This window comes from Pleurodeles waltl, chromosome 9, assembly GCF_031143425.1.
Source record: "Pleurodeles waltl isolate 20211129_DDA chromosome 9, aPleWal1.hap1.20221129, whole genome shotgun sequence".
NCBI lineage: Eukaryota > Metazoa > Chordata > Amphibia > Caudata > Salamandridae > Pleurodeles > Pleurodeles waltl.
In genome coordinates this window covers 1,093,976,000-1,093,989,899 of record NC_090448.1, presented here as the reverse complement: position 1 = coordinate 1,093,989,899, position 13,900 = coordinate 1,093,976,000, and positions in this window count along the sequence as shown.

The window sequence follows — 13,900 nt, the reverse complement described above, 5'->3', positions numbered from 1 at the left end:
GGCGCAATAGAAAACAATGGTTAGGGGCGGGACTCCAGCCACTATTTCCGCCGAGCAGATTACAATGTTTCTTCTTACCAAGGCCACTGTGGCGGTGTTACTTCTAAACCTTAGATGTCATATTGGAAGGGAAGTGAGGTAAAAACCTACCTTTTTCCCATTTCCACTTCCGTTTTCGTCTGGACATGACTGAACAAGACCTGCTGTTGCTGCTGCTTCTGGACCACGAAGGAAACATGACCCCTCTGCTGCCGGACTCCAAGGTCAGCATTACATGTTACTAATGAGCATTGTTTTAGCTCTCAGCATTAGCTCAGAACCAGTGCAGTAATATACATGTCACAGTATTGTTTTTTGAACAACTTGTGACATGCATGTCTGCAAAACATCTGTGTCAGACATTATTGGAGACATACCTGTATTGAAACTTTCTGATGATGTACACAAGTATTATTTCAGTGCAAGTATTTATCAACAAATGAATTCTTGCACCACAATAAACAGGGCATCACAATTAGAAACTGTGTTCATGTGTGCACTTTGCAATATGACCTGTAAGTGTAATGTTGTGCTTCCAGTTGTGAATGTGAGTCAATACATGTATATCACTGGAATAGCAATTCCATTCCCATGACACAATGACTTGTACTGCAATACAGAAATGTAGGACACACTGTGTGAAAGTTGGTCTTCAGACATGTCCTACTACTCTCATGTTTTTTTCTTAGCAATGTAACTCATATATGACAGTGAAGATTGTTTGGATGATACACTTCCCCCTGCCTTTGTTGTCCTTCATTTCTATCCTTCCTATAGTCCAGGGGTGTCCTCCTCTTGAATTGACATCTATTGGGTACATATCTGGCACTTCAAAGCTTTTACTTGAGGGGGCCTGGGAGTGGATTGGCTGGTTGAGGTGGTGGGAGCTGGAGTGCGTGATGTGTTTGTGTCTGTATGTTTGACACTTGCATGTGGGTCTGGTGTTTGTTGTGTATGTATGGTTGTGTGATGTGTTGCTGTGTGCAACATTCAGCTGAGTGTTGTTTGGTTGTGGCTGTGCTATGTCTAGGTGTGTTTTTGTATGAGTGTGTTTGTGTAGATGAGTGTTTAATTGTGTTTGTTGTGGTTGTTTTGTATAGGGGTGTAGTATCAATAGTGTGTATGTAATTTATGGCACTGTGTGCTTTCGGCATGTAAATGTTGTGTTGTGGTAAAATGGCAAAGGATTATAGTGTGTATGTAGTGTGTTGTGCAGTGTGTTATGCAGATGGGCACATATGGCTAACGTACATGGGTGTGTGTTTACTTGCCTCTATTCCATAGCCACTGTCATTATACAATATGTGTTGGCTCCTGTGATGGGCTCCTTCGATCAGCAATCTGCCACCAGAACACCCCGTGCAGAACTGTAACATCTAATTAGGTTTGGCAGGAACCCCCAAGCCTGACAGCTAGGAAGAGCACTCCATTGTGGCGGTCAGTGGTTCAACCGCAATACATCTGAATATGGTGGTGGGAACAGAGTTCTTGGGTCCACCGCAGGGTGGTGGTAGTTCCACCAAGCTCTAAATCAAGCCCATTGTCACCTTTTGGATGAGAAACCTCTGACCTACCCATCACTCCTACCATCTAAACTATATTGTCACTCAGGAAGAAATAATCAGCAGTCATTTGCTAACAAGAATCTCATATAATTTTCCATACTCACTTTGGTTCTGGGTCACCACAATCCAGCCACAGGAATACTGTCAATACACTTGCACTGACTACGGATGCTGTATCTACTCTCCATCCTGTGTCACCCTAAACCAGGGGCCATCCACATTGCATAAAATGGTCTCAGTACTTAGACTTTCATGACACATGGAATCTTCCTACTACACATGTGCTACCTATTCACCACAAATGGACACACATGGAATGTCAACGTAAAGGTCTGAGAGTCACATAGGCTACTCTCCTGGTTGTGACAGTCAGTGCCTCTTAGCTGGCCTTTCAAACACTTCTGCCACATATATACCTCTGCCACCTTTCATCTAGCTCTCGATTTTCACAGACCACTTTTCTGGTGCTGAAGCTGTCACTGCTGTCCTTGCTTTCAGTGCTATCACAGCTGGCAGTAGGAGCACTTTGTTACTCAGAATCCCTCTGTTGATCATCTCAGACAATCTGTCTGGAGCCTCCCTCACCCTTTCTTCTCCTCATCAGAGCCATCTGATGATACTGAGTTCCTCATTGCTAATTGCCAAAGCCTTGGACCCCCCATTGTTAGCCATTAACCATTTTCTCTAACTTCGGCCATCTGAGTGTCTCATACTCTTTCACAGACCACATTCCTTTTAATCCATACAGCTTTAGGCTCCTCTTCTCAGGTTTCAATCCATCTCTCCTCTGTTTAACCGTCTGCCTACTGTGCCAGCATTGGACAGTGTCTGCTATCACTCAGAAGTCACAGTGTAACAATCCTGGCTTTTTATTCACTTTGCATGCTTGATTTTTCAGCAAATACTTACCTGTTCTTTAAGTGGCTGAAAAAGGTGGAGGTTTCTAGGAGTTGAAAGCATAATAAGCCTATATAAAAAATAATTTACAAAATGGATCAAGAGGGATCTTCTGATACTGGTTCCACTGGATCTGTACTTCCTGGTCTTTTATGTTCCTTCTAATCCTGTAGCTCTAGGGTGTCCTGGTCCTGCTAGCCATGGTTCTATCTGATTATGTCTTTCCTGGTCCATTTGCTTGTGGACCATTGGTCCTGATTGATTCGATCTCTTTGGTCTTGGTCCTTCTGTGTCTTTAATTGGTCTCCTGATACTGGTACTTATTGGTCTTTCCATATGTGCTGGGGCCTTCTGGGTTTGATCAAATTCATCCCTCTGGGCCAGATCAATGTGTTTGGGCCCTCCTATCCCTCGTTGTTCTTCTGGTCCAGGGACTTCTGCTCCTTACACCCCTGATCTTTCCATGTTCCTTTGGGCCCTTGTCCACTGAGTCCTGATCCCCCTGCTCCACATCCTCCTGGCTCTCCAGAATATTCTCACCTGGGTCTCAGAATCCCTAGTCCTGTGTATCCTGTCCTATTCCTCCTCTTTTGTTTGCTCCTGGTCCCCTGTGGCATTGGTAACCTTGATCCTCTTGGATTTGGTCACCCTGGGCCTTGCTCTTCTTGCCCTGATTCTTGTGGCTCTGCTCGTCCTAACTCTTGTAGTAGTCCACCTCTTGGATTTTATTCTCCAACTGGCCATCATCCACCTGCTACTGGTCCTATGCCTTCCTTTATCTGTCCGCCTCCACAAAGACTTTGGCCCTCATTACGATTTCGGCGGTCTTTTCGTAAAACCACTGAAGCCGCAGGCGCCGAAAGACCTTACGACCCTCTATTACGACTGATTTCTGAATTCTGTCTGAAATTGGGTGGACTTCTGACACCAGTGGAGCTGGCGGTTGGTGGTGAAGAGGCGGTTCCATTGCCAGCACCGCCATGCCAAAAGGACGCCGCACAACGTATTACGACCTCCTGGAAGAACGCGGTTAGTGGATCGTCCGACAGGGGGTGTGTGTGTCTGCGTGTGTGAGTGAGTGTGTGAATGTTGTGAATGCGGGGGCCTGTTTGTGGGTGCATGTCTGCATTTGTGAGTGACTGTGGACTAAGTGAGGGGGTGTGTGAGTGTTTGTGGATGGGGTAAGTGAGTGTTTGTGAATGAGGAGGGGGTGAGCGCGTGAGTGCAAGTGAGCAATTGAGTACGTGAGTACAATGGAGCCGGTGGAAGGGGTGTATGTGTGTGCATGTGTATGTAAGTGGACGGGGAAGAGGGGTGAGTGTTTGTGTGAGTGGATGGGGGAAGAGGGTGTTGTGAATATATGTATGCGCTGTGGGAGAGAGAGGAGTGAATGAGTGCGTAAGTGTGGTTTTTGTGTATGTATGTATGTTGGTGTGAATGGGGGTGTATGATACGAGTGCGTGGGTGAGTGGGGGTGTGTTTGTGTGTGGGAATATGTGGGTGCATGTGTACGGGTATGTTGACATGTGTGCAAGTGTATCCTGGCAACTGGAATGCTTATTCCTGTCACCAGGAAACAAGACTACCAGCTTTTTCAGGCAGTGCGATCGCCAGAAAAATGTTGGCGGTCTTCCACGTTGTAATACCTCTAGCGGTATTATAGCATCTGCGTGCTACAGGTGCTCACCTCCAGCCCAGTTGACCGCAGAAAAGAGGCAGGACGGCCAGAGTATCAACGGTTTGGCTTCGGTCAAACCGACAAACTCATAATTTGGTGGTCTTCACCGCCAGCCTGTCCGAGGCCCTGGCGTCCCAATGAGGGCCTTTATTCTGATGCAACCTCCAAGCCTGTCACTCTGATTTTTTTTGGGCTTCCAGATTCCTGAAACAGCACTGTAAAAGACAGAAATGAGGGCTCAGTAAAGAGAGAACCTTGCTTAGCATGTTAAAAATGAAACTACCATTCCTCCTAAGACACATTGTCCATAACTAAAATGTAAGTGTAGGTGAAGGGGCCACTCATGACATGGGACAAATAAACATCTATGCCCGAAACTCACTCTTCCAGGTAAATAGTATGAAAAGTGTGTTTGTTCAGCAGTCAACTGAGTGAACAGACACCCTACCCATGAATTATTCAGATGCATCCCTTACCTGTTTCCTGCGTTCACTTCCCTGTTCCACAGATGCCCCTTTAGTATGTCTCACTCAATATACTGCCTCAAGTGTCCCAAAGCACTGCGCCCTTGTGTACCCATTGCATTCTGTAAGTGCCTCTCCTTCATGGCCCAGTTACTACTTATCTCCCTGCATTCCATGTTTAATGGTGCTTGTTGACTGCTGAATAAGCCTAAAACTAGCAAAAAGCCTTCCACTAGAAACCCGAAATGAGCTCAGCCCTGGAAAATCATCAGAAGGAAGAGTACAGCGCAAAATCTGTGTGCCATATCCTGTAGCACAAAAGTTTTGATTCCTACAGATCTTTCATTAGTATAAAAAAATGTTTTCTAGAAATTGATTTTACTGTTTTTTTTCTGTAAACAATTCATGGACTTGTACATTTGCATGCACTTACTTTCAAATGCTTCATACATACTGTATCCAACTTCCAAGAGAGACACCACCCTACAATTGCCTTGACTCACTTTTTTTCTTCGTGTTTAGCTAAATAAAGACCTCCTTCATACTATTTAACTTGCTGCTGGTCAAATAGTACATAATCTCCACTATGTAGCCTGCTGCCTGATAAATAGTGAAGTTTCAGATACTTGGCCGGTTGCTGGCTAAATAGCAAAGATTATCTACCATTTTGCCAAGAGCTGGGTACATAGCAGGTATTTGGCACTGTGTGGTCAGTGACATGTTAATTAACCTGTTCCATTTTGGCGGATTGTAGTGAAACATTACCCTCCCTGAATGAATGGCGTTTCTATACCACCCTGACAGCTCACTTTCACGGCTGTGACAGGCTTCCAGAAACCAATGTGCCACCACAGGAACAGTGAAAAGGAGCCAGGGAAAAGCAGAATTTCTTCTGCCCAAGGCCATCCCCTACGAAGACAAAACCCAAGACTTCCTTGGGGAGGAGAAAGACTGGAGGGCTCTGATTCACAAAGGCAAACTTACAATTTTGTGAAAGTATATATTTTTTTTGTATTCACAAACTGAGTTATTAGTAAGTGTACCACAGCGGAGGCTCCGTAGTCAGGGCAGATAACTCCACACATAAAAATAAAGGCCTTTCCAATTTGTTATGTGCAGAGTTCCATGTTTAGGCAGGACAACAAGGGAAAAGCAAAACTTGAAGGCCATCAAAAAGCATCTTCTCCATATCAACTTTATTGTATTTCTTTGGAATAATACCAAGTTGGGAGTGGTGAAAGGAGGAATACATATGTTTATATGCAGACATTCTGCACAACTATTTTGGGAAGCTAAGCAGGGAGATTGTTGTGTATTGGAAGCAGGGGACAATGCTGCCCAAATGAAGTATTTCAAGGGCTTGACTTGAGGTATGTCATAAGTTTGATGCCGTACGATGATAGTACGCATTCTCTCTGTATCCCTCGTACTCTCCTTCTGCCCTCCTGTTCCTCTCTGTCGGTCTGTTGAGACACTTCAGAATTTAATATTTTGTTCTTGAATTCAATTTTTTTGTTACTTTGTTTTTGGGCACTGTAACATTCAGGATCTGCAACTGCACAATTTCTGCTCAAATAAACAGATTTTATTTTTTTAAACCAAAATATTAAGAGTAAAAATTGTAAATTGTATCTTTAATTACTATTTCCTTTGAAAAAAAAAACAATGGAACCTACTGGAAAATGTGTACAAAATTTAAAAATTGAAAAGAACAATAAAATACCCAAACCGCTTAGATAGACCCTCATTGCAAGTGCTGTGCAGGAGAAATCACTGTTTGTTTGGTAGCGACAGAAACATTCTGGAGTAGTTCTATCAACACATTTCACCATGAAAAACTTGTAGAATATGTCTGAGAAACGAGGCCTGATGGTTGGGCACACATGTGAAAATAAGTGCAGAGACAAGTTTTCAAAGTAATTCCCCTTCTTGGGGAAAACGTGTAATAGATGGTAAATTCCGCAATTCCTGGAACTGCTGACCAAAAGAACTGCTTGCACCAATTCTAAGTAATTTCTGATTTGCGTGCAAGCATTACTTTTCCTTCAACCTTGACATTTCATCCTGTACACTATGAGAACTCCCACGTTAGCCTACATGTCAAGGTGCAGAAGTAAGAATGAACAGCAATACCACAAAGGGTAAATACGTCATGCACCATCAGAATTCACTAAGGCCCTCATAACGAGTGGCCCAAAGTTTAGGCAGATATTTATCAGGCAAGATAAAACTCAACCTCACAGGTTCAGTATTTATTAGGTCTGATAACTTCTTCCCAGTTCTGAGTTTGTCCTCGATAATATGGACAATTATGTACATTCTGATGCTAAATGCACGAAAATCCTCTTGTCATAGTAATTAGCAGACATCTTTCTCCAAATCAATTTTGGCAGGTCTAATCTGTCGAAATGTGTCAGGGGAAAACCGAGTGCAGTCTTAACTGACCATCAGATATTCCTGAAGTTTCTGATGGAAAATCAACATTATCAATTTCAGGAACTGTTGTTGGAGTTAAAATAAGTCCTTAGGATGTTTAAAAAAGTATTGGTTCCAGTGGTGGCTTTGCTGCATGCCAAAGGGGTCAGTGCACATTCCTATTCAGATAATTGGGCAATTGCTGTGTCTTCTTTTTCAAAACCTCATGAAGATGCGGATCTGGTGTGCAGAAGGCTGCATGACTATGATTTTCTTATCAAAATGGAAAAATCACTTCTTGGTCCATCATAGGGTTAGACTTTTATTGACACTCCTTCCTCATGCTTTTGTTGGGAGAGGTCTTACTTAGTCAAGAGAGTGTTGTTAGATTTCAACTACTGGTTACATCATTACTTAAGTGGTTGTCTGCTCCAGTAAGGGACTGGTTGATGGTTCAGGTCCTGCTGGCATCCACAGTGTTTGTGCTCATTTTCATCTGACGCCTCAAATGACTTTTCTTCCAGATCATTCGTCTCCAACATCAATTAATTACAAAGTGCTGTTAAGATCAAGCCTTAGGATGGTCGCTGAACAAAAGTAATTTATTGAAAGGTGGTTCTTTAAATTCACAGGTGGCACTGGGGTTAAATCTGGAGCAATGTTCAGTTCAGGGTCAGTACTCTTCTAGTTAAATGTCTTAGTCCTCAAATTGAAAGGAGCTCGTAGCTATTTTGAAGGCTGTTGTGGTCTTTGTTCAGAATTGCAGGGAAAACCATTGAGTCCGACAAGAGACAATCGAGTTGTCAAGTCATATATAAATCACTAGGGAGGACAAAGTCTTATTCTTTGAATCAAGGGGTGGAAGAAATACTCCCTTGGACAGAAATGAATGCCTATCTCTGTCTACAGTTTATCTTCCAGGAAAGGAGAATGGGCCTGCCAATCAGCTCAGTTGCCATGCATTTTTAACATCATCTCAATATTTTACTGAAAATCTTTAAAAGATGGGCACTTCTCTTTTGTTCAGTAGTTACATCACATCAATTTTTGGCGGTTAATGCTCCATCAATACAATGGCCTCATATTATCCTAAATTTATTTCTGCCAATTCAAATGGTTGCTAGGGTTCTAACAAAAGTACAAAGGGAAAGGGCAGAATTATTTTTGTTAGCCCCATTGTGGCCAAACAGTGTATGGTTCCTGCTCCTTCTTTCTCTAGGTGACCCTTACTGTGAACTTCAAGTAGATCCATCTTCTCTTTTGTTTTCACTGTTGTTGGTTGGTATCTGTCAACAGCTTCGACACAAGGTTTGGATATTGAGTGGAGCAGTCTGCAACATTTACAGAGGTCAAGATGAGTAGCTATTGACCTGTGACCGAATAATCACCCTTCTGCACTGAAATCTTAAGAAAGACATTGGTAAAATGTTGCTTCTTGGTGTTTCTCAAAGGTTATGTGTCTGAAGATTTTTTTTTTGTGAAACTTTTAGTGTCTGGCTTGAGGATGCAATGGGCATCTGTAAGGCTCTGCAGCATCTGAACTTTCCAACATTATCCTTGTACCAGGTATATAAATATGTCGGGGTATATTTACAAGCCCCTAGTGACACCTTGTGCCACCATAGTGTCATTTTTTTTTATGCTAAGTTGGCTTTTCCCCCACACCATATTTACAAAGTGGTGCAATGCTTGCATTGTGCCACTTTGCAAAACCTTGTGCCACATTATGCCTGCATCAGAATTTCTTGGACTATTGCACTATTCACATTCCAAACTACGCAACACTGGGGAAAGTACTTGACTCTGAATGGATCAGGTTTCTTATTCTCACAGTGTTGGTTTCTGGCAGGGGCTGCAGGGGTGAGATTTACTGTCATCACTCCAAACTGAGCAACATTTGCGAAGTATTAGACGTTGAAGGAATCAGAATTACTACTGCTATTCTAAGCTAAGAAACACATGAAAAAATGTTGGGCACTAAGGGTGTTCAGATTTACTTTTCCCACTCTGAAATAAGCAACTTTGGGGAATGTTTGCAATCTAGTGGCTGGGATACACTATTTTCACTCCAAACTAAGCAAAACTAGGGAAAAGTTGGGCTCTGGGGAGGGGGGGTCATAATTATTATTCACACTATTCCCCCTCCAAATTAAGCAATATTGAGGGATGTAATTGATTCTGGGGGATGAGATTTACCATCCTCACTCGCAAATGATCAACACTGGGGAAAGTATTGGATTTGAAGGAATTAGAAATAATATTTATTCTTCAAGCTAGGAAACTCTGTTAACATGTTGGATGGCAGATTTACTTTTTCCACTCTCAAGTAAGAAGCATTGGGGAATGTATGCAGTCAAGGGGCTGAGATGCACTATTACCACTCAAAACTAAGTACATAGGGGAAATGGTTGGGCTCAGAGGGCAGGGGTGAGATTTACCATTGTCATTCTAAAATGAGAAAAGTTGGTAGAAACTTTTAACTATGAGGGTCATATTTAATATTCCCCCTCCAAATTAAGCAATATGGGGGAAAGTGCTGAACTCCATGAACAAAAGTATTACAAAAAAAATTACATGACTTAGCGATTCAAAAAATATATTTTAACATTAAAATCAGCATTGAAAAATATTTCTGACACTGGACACCCAAAACCCTATAAAATCCAAAATATATAGAAAAAAACTAAAACAATTTTAGTTACTATTATTAAAATGCTCTGTTAAAACATGAAATAACACTAATAAATATAATAGGATAATTCATAATGTTACAATCCCTGCCCTACCTACCCAAAATGCCTATAAACCCTTGCCTAAAAAAAGGTAACATTTAAAAGTTGAATTAATAAAAAGCAGAAAAAAATACACAACCCAAGAAAATTGTAATACAGTTATTAATAAAATAATTCAAACATTAACACAATATCAACATAAAAAATACCTAAAGACATATTAAATAACCTTATGTTACGGTTACCATTTTTTTTTCACAAAAATAGAAACAATATACTTACCAATGGTATTCCATTCCTAGTTTTTCTGGTACCCACAATAATCTGACTTTGACATTCAGAACAATAGATATTCTGATACAAAGGACCCTCATTTTAAAACCATCAAATTATTTTTTTAGATTAATTTTTCATACCCTCATAGGCATACATGAATGTACCACTGCATTGTAGTTTCAGTTCAGAGAGCAAAGTTGCAGTAATATCCCATAATATTGTATTGAAACTCTCAACTTGGATATCTAGATTCAGTATTTTATGCAATATGGTGGGTGTTCTTAATTCATAATGTGTTTCAATAGTTTGGATTTCAAATATGCTTCTTCCTTTGAGAGAATGCCTGTTGGCCATCTATAGGGGGACACACCTTTAACATGTAACCATAGTGATAGTAGATTGTTCTTGTCTTTGAAAATGAAATGCTTCTGCAAATCTGACAATGTGACATATAAGCAAAACTGTCTGTATTCAATTGCTTTTCATTTGCCATGACAGTAAACCACAAAGTCAAAGGATACTGTATTTTGTAGTTGTCACATAGGTGTCAATATCCTAGTGATGGTTTTATGAATAATGCAATAAAAACTATTTTTAAACTATACCTCCAAATCTCGTCCTGAACAGCGCTAGTGAAATGTCCTTCTGTTCCAAAATTGACATCTTCCCACTGCTTCCTTTGTGTACGCCTCTTAAATGATTCAGCTTCCACTCATCATTATGTTACGGGACTCTGGTACGCTCCTGTGCATCCCTAGAGGGTACTTTGACTTCTTTTCTGCCAACAGCTATCCTTGATGGTCCCTTAAGAGCAGCAGGTTGCGGTTCTGGTCTTCCTTGCCCCATTTTCCATCCAAGTCTCTGAGTTCTGCCACCAACTGTAAAGGATGTTCGACACAGAGTGGCTGCCTTTGTACTTATTTTCATTGAAGTTCAGGTCATGGTGCTCCAACAGTGATGTTCGAAGCCCCCCATGGCTCTGTCCAATGCTGCCTAGGGCAGAGGAAACACAGTTGTCATCCTACTGTCAGAAGCACTTATGTCCATGACCTGTGGTTAGGGAGGGGACAGTATTTGACGCTCTTGCAGGGCACAAGCCAAACTTCCAATCATTAGTTCCCTTTTGATTGTTGCTGCTTGATACTTTTGCCTGGTAGCACTGTGAACAGTAAGGGCTACTATTACCCAACTCATCCTTACTAAAGTTATCAAAGTCTGAAAGATAAGAAACTGTTTGAACCAGCTAGGGTGAAGCTTGTGGCCTAAATGTCACAAAACATTTCTGAAGCAACAAGACATAAATAATTTTTATGTTTGAAGTGAAACAAAGAATTCATGATTAGATTGTTGTCTTAGGATCAGTTGTAAGTATATTTGTAACCACACTCTCTGGACCTAGCACGGTGCTGTCACCAATCCAGGATTATGATCCCTTAAGATTAAAGAATGCTACCACTGTTTTTGCAGAAAATAACAGTTGATATTTGCAATTTAGTGCAAAATGCTTTGAGTGACCACTATTAAAATGAGATAATCTGGTTCTGGTATTTAAGTATTCATCATTGAGCTGAGATTAGCAAGTCTTTAGACTTTAAATATAATTTTTAATTGATAGTGAAATTTTCAAGATGTACTGTACATTACTGAGTAAATGTGCAAACCTGGGTATATAATGATGATGTGAGAGTGGTATATATGAGCATGCACTAACGATTACTGAGTGATGTTGAAGATTGGAATCTGTATCTAGGAATAATTAATCAAGGTTGGGTTATCGCTTTTCAGCATTAAAACAGTGACTGATGGATTGCGGCTATGTTTGAGCCTTTAAAGGTGAAAACTTTAACCACAAGCTGTAACCACGAAATCAATATTTGAGGGATACCCAGAGATCCCACATAGGAAAGTCCTCACAGGTAAATCTACTCAAGGCAAGGTTCAAAGTATACAAAACATGAAGATGTATTTAAAACTTAAGAATCACTACAGAAGGCAAAAAATATACGTTAGCCAATTAATTCAAAATCTGCAAATGCAAATAAAAGATCACTCAGCATTGTCACTGGAAGCTGAGCTCTCATTAAATCAGTAGGCAGAACGGTTTATGGTCTGGCAAAAAACAAATATATATATGACTCAAAGAGCAATAAGCCATTAGGGTTGCCTCGTATAAGGCAGGAGAGAAAACTATTTTAAGTGTGGATCGATAAACGCACTAATGTAGAGTCTGCTCTCTTAGGGTACCAGGAAGGAGCCTCTTCTCACTTACATCTGAAAGGAGCTGTTTTTATATGGTTAAGACAAGGAGAATTATACCGACTGTGGTTCAACATATTAGATCTATAGGCCCAGATTTACAAGAATCTGGCGCATCAGTGCTGACATGCCAGTTTTCTTGCACCCCCCACTGCCACCTAATGACACCATGGATGCAATGTATTTACAATATGATGCACAATGGCCCACGTTAGGCCAATAGCGGCAATATTTTTGATGCTATTTTAGCGCTTTTCTGCACTAGCGTACAAATTTTTGACGCTAGTGCAGGAAAGTGCAAGGAGGCCCATTGACTTTAATGGGTGCGTCCTGTTAATACCTGCTTTGAGCAGGCATTAAAAATGACGCAAAAAATGGTGCAATGCAATTTTAACATCGAAACACCCCCCTTGCATAATTATGCCTGGTGCAGGAATAATGAGGGTGCAAGAGGTCGCAAAGTTACATAATGCATGCATTGTGCCACTTTGTAAATATGGCGCAGCGATTTTTGCCCCATTCAGCCACATTAGTGTAAAAATAAATGATGCAAATGTGGCGCAAGAAGGCTCTAGAGCCTTCTAAATCTGTCCCATAGAGTTGCCCAATAGTAAAACACAAAAGTCATCACATGATTAAAGCATTTTTGCTCCACATCTAACTAATAACCCTGCAATACACTCTGGAACAGACAATTAAAAGCACATTCAATATATAAACTGCTCCTCCATTGGGCAAAAGGAAATGGCCTTCAGCTGTATACATTTAGACATTTCCTTCAAAGACATCACAAACACAAGAGAAACATTCTGTTGATACAGTGCAAGCATTTTCACAATTAATGGAAAACCGAAGGTAGCATCAGAGGCTCTTGGTGCACAGGAAAAGAAAGAGAAATACGTGACAGTTTGAAATGCGCATGGTGTGCAACGTTTCAAATGCACGTAGTGTGCAATGTTTCAAATGCGTGTGGTGTACAGTGTTTGGTGTGCAATGTTTCAAATACTCGTGGTGTGCAATGTTTTAAAAACACAAGCTCATGTCAACTCAGGAACAACGTCAATTTAAAATACAGTGCAATCATTTCACTTACGGCTATGTAAAGTTAATTTTTAGCACAGAATTATACATTTTAAAATGCTTGACCACAGTTAAAATTTTAACATGAACTGGAGATTACAGAGTGATGGTGCAAATCTAGGTGCGTAGTGAGAATTACTAAAAGATGGGGCATTTAGACATGGTTTCTAATTAATGGTGCAAACTTGGGTAGACCCAAGATTTGGCAGTAATGATACAAATCGGAACATGCAGCTCAGTTTCACGAGTGATAGTGTAAATGTGACCATGCAGCAGCACCCGTCGCGCAGATCACTGCCCGTAAATCAGGCAGTGACCTGCGTGACTGGGCACTGCACAGGGGCCCCTGCACTACCCATGCCAAGTGCATGGACAGTGCAGGAGCCCAAGCGGGCCCCCGGAGCACCCCTTCCACCAGCCTTTCTGTGGCAGGGGAACCCGCCAGGGAAAGGCTGGAGGAAAAGGGATCATTATCGCGCTGCCCTGTCGGATAATGAT